The sequence below is a fragment of the Ursus maritimus genome, unplaced genomic scaffold, assembly GCF_017311325.1.
Source record: "Ursus maritimus isolate PB19 unplaced genomic scaffold, ASM1731132v1 scaffold_1, whole genome shotgun sequence".
Taxonomy (NCBI): domain Eukaryota; kingdom Metazoa; phylum Chordata; class Mammalia; order Carnivora; family Ursidae; genus Ursus; species Ursus maritimus.
The window spans coordinates 105,189,249-105,193,373 of record NW_024423343.1 but is presented as its reverse complement, the minus strand read 5'-3'; positions in this window follow the sequence as shown (position 1 = coordinate 105,193,373).

Below are 4,125 nucleotides of genomic sequence, written 5' to 3'. Positions count from 1 at the left end.
GGGGAGTCCGATGTATGGAGGGGAACCCTGGCCTCCTGCTCCTCTCAGCTTCTACAGTGGGCTTGAGGAAGTTCTGGGGAGCACAGTTTGAAAGCCATGGGACTGGCCACTTACCAAGGTGACTTTCAGATGGGTAGTAAGGAGAGCATGTATTGCATGGTGCACTGGGTGTTACATGCAACTAATGAATCATGGAACTTTATATAAAAAACCAGGGATGTACTGTATGGTGACTAACATAATATAATACAAAAATTATTATTAAAAAAAAGATATTTTCTATTTGTCTTTTGCAACTAAGTTTCCAAAGGTCAGTTCTATCAGAGGCAGCAGCAGAAAATAACCAGCAATCAAGCAATACACCAAATAGCACCCAGTTTCACGTATGTGGCAAGGAAGAATTTGCTTTAGACTTTCAGGTACAGAAACCATCATTTTGTTTTCTTTTTGTACACTGAACTAAATCAGGCTTTTGGAGATGTGTACCATCAGTCACTACTGAAGTTCCCTGTTTCTGTCTAGGAACTCCTATGAGCATCCCAGCCTTGCTGGGGCTAGAGAACCTGCCTCTTCTCAGCTGCCTCCACCGTGCACACTGCTCTTTGGCTCCATCATCCAGGGCTTAGAGATGCCCAGCAGGAGCTTCACAGTCTATGCCTGGTGCACCATTGCCTGAGAAGCTGCATTTCTCAGAGATTTGCCTGCAGCCAAATGCAATGTGAGTCTCTGCTCTTTCAGAAGCCTTCAAACTCTTGGGGTAAGCTAACCCATTACTTCTCCTCAATTACCCACCTCCTTCTCTCCTGCCTCTTTCTTTCCCTGCCCCAGCTGACCACCTGGTCTACTGGGCCTTGATTTCTCAAATAAGGCAGGGTACAGATTGACTTCAGGGTGCCTGGAAACGTCAGTTTTGGACCCCACTACAAAAGTCTTTCATGACCCTTTCAAGACCTCAGACCTTGGAGCATCAGATTTTGTTCCCTGTAAAAGAGGGGAGTGGGGATGAAGTGGTGAAGGTGAAACCCAGAATTTACACTTTCATTCTTCACAATATCTCATGAGAGAAAATTGGACTAAAATATAGGGCTGTATGTGCTTTAAAATATTTGTAAAATAAAGCAAAGTTTAAAGAATAAAAGAAAAATCTTCTATAATCTCACCATCTGAAAATAACCTACTTGGTGATATTTTGGTGTTTTTCCTTTCAATTTTTGTTCTAAGCATATTTTTCCATCATTAAGATAATATTTTATATGCATTTTTGCAATTTCTTCTCCATATTTTAAAAATATAATATATATTTTTACAAGTTAAACTTCTTCCACCATTTAACAAATATTTGTTGGGTTCTTACAGTGTAGGCTCTGGGGGTTCAGTGGAGTACAGTAGCCCCTACTGTTCTTACAGTGGCTTATAGTCCTGAAACCAGGGGGCAGGGAATTGAGGGCACCGCCATACAGGTTGGGGAGGGTTCTCCCAAGTCAGTGTCTCCTCTGAAGGGAATGCAAAATTTTGTGTGTATGAACATGTGTATTTTTTTCTGAAGAGAAGACTCACAGGTCTCATTAACTTTTCATGACCACATGGATGGACCTAGAGGGTATTATGCTAACTGAAATAAGTCAGACTGAAACAGAAGAAAGCATATGGTTTCACTTACAGATGGGATCTAAAATAAACCAAACCAACCAAACCAACAAAAACAGAAACAGATTCATAAATACAGAGAAAAACCTACTGTTTGTCAGACGGGAGGTGGGTGGGGAATGGGCAATTTAGGTGAAGGGGATTAAGAGGTACAAAGTGCCAGTTGTGAAATCAATAAGTCACAGGGATGGAAAGTACAGCGTAAGGAATATAGTCTACATTGTCCATAAGGCAACAGATGATGACTGTGCTTACGGTGGTGAGCACTGCATAGTGTGTAGAATTGTCACATCACTATGTTGTACACCTGAAGCTAATACAACACTGTATGTTGACTATAGTTCAATAATAAAAATTAAACAAAAATTTCAAACGACCCTGTAAAGCCAAGGACTTGATTGATGAGGCAGCGAGGTTGTGGGCTGGAATAGGATAGCCCAGGGAAGGTGAAGAGGGGCATGCTGAGGTGGAGAAGTTGAGAAAGGAAGCTGAGAAGAACAGGTTGATGAGGGAGGTGGAACACCATGCCTCGCCCTCCATCCAGCATGAAAAGGGTAAAAAGTAAGTGAAGGAACAAGATAATTTCAAGAAAATTCTAATTAAATGAAGGACTGAAAGGTGCTTGGATTGCATCTGTGCTATTACTTATGCAAAGAGTATATTTGTCCTCTGGACATCCTCTGAGCCTCATGGTTCCTCCTCGGTGGAGGAGCCAATACCATTTGCCCAGTGGTGGAATGATTCAGTTTCGCTAGGGACAGATGTCCCCACTTTGGTCCCAGGGCATCTGAGTCTCATCAGAACCTGTGATTTCATGGCAGGCACTTGTCCAAATGAATGTATATTTTTCCCACAATGTTTTTTGCGACTTTTCCTAACTGCTATCCTTTAGTCATGGATTGCATTTTTAGTTTGGAAGCTTATTCTTGGAAAAAGATCTAGTGTCCCTTCCAGTTCTCGGTGTCCAATGAAGTAGCCCTCTGTTAGCATACACATAATCAAAGTGGCAACCTCATTTTTCTTTTCAGTTTTATGATGCTTGTATGTCACCTTTGATCAGCCAGGGCCTAGGACTGAACTCCAACTGTTCCTAGGGATCTGGTGCCATTCTTTGAACATGTTGATAAATGCCCAGATTTAAAATGGGTTTGGACAAAGATGTGAAATAAATACTTAATTCAAGCTGGGACTCAGGCATCAAATGTATTTACCCAGGCAGTGAAATATTTAATACCATGTTGTTAAGCTGCTGGTGTACATGGATGACATACTTATTTATGTCTATAAAGGGAAAAAAAAGACCCGAATGAACCACTTTAAATTGATTGTTTACCTGAGCCTAGAAGAGTGAAGACAGTTGAGTGAAACCTCTGTGAGCTTCTGGAATTGTCTACACAGATGCATTGAGGTGATGCAGGTCATACTGCCTTTTCATCAAGTCTACCTGCCTGAGGTATTGGGAGGACCGATGGAAAGATTTCTGCATGATGGGGAAGTCTCAGAAGCAGCCAAATGGCTCAGATCATTAGCGTTGGAGCTTTGAACTGGTTCAAGATTAGCCTTAATTATTAACTTTCTTTAATATTTCAGAGTGTCTATAATAAAAGAAGCATGGTGCATTTAATTTATAGTTATGCAGTCAGAGATTGTTAGACATGAAAAGGACTTAGATTATCTTGGGTGATGGGAAGTTCGTATGCCTTTGCATTCTCCAGGGTGCCCGAGGGACACCCCAGTTTCTCTTGGCATCAGTGTTCTTGAAGGCAATGGTTTTCGTGGTTGAAGGATGGGAGTCCAAAAGGGGGACGGGTTTGCATGCTTCAGAGTAACAAAGTCTTCCAATGTTGCCTTGAGTTTCAAAAATGCCTCAGTTAATGGGGATTCGAAATTAATGAAATTCATCCAGAGTAAATTCATCATTTATTTTATTTATGCTTCTTACTAAATAAACAAGCAAGAGGCCAATGACTCCCTCTTTGATACCTTCACCATTAATCCCTTCCCTGAATTGCAAATTCATAGTGTATGTCTAACTGGCATCTCAAACATTATTTTGCCTGAAACAGGACTCTTTTTAAAAAAATTTTTTTATTTTTATTTATTTATTTATTTTTATAATAATATTTTTTATTATATTATGTTAGTCACCATACAGTACATCCCTGGTTTTTGATGTAAAGTTCCATGATTCATTAGTTGCGTATAATACCCAGTGCACCCAGGGCACCCACGTGCCCTCCTTACTACCCATCACCAGACTATCCCATTACCCCACCCCCCTCCCCTCTGAAGCCCTCGAAACAGGACTCTTGATTTATTCTCTTCACTCATTCAATCTACTCCTCTGTGAGTTCTTGCCACTGCAAGAAAGGATACCACGGTCTGTGCTGGAGGTGGAAATGGTGGTGGTCCTTGTGCCAGGTGCTGGTGAAATATTTGTTAACAGCACCACGTACGCTGTTACCAAAAAAAAAAAAA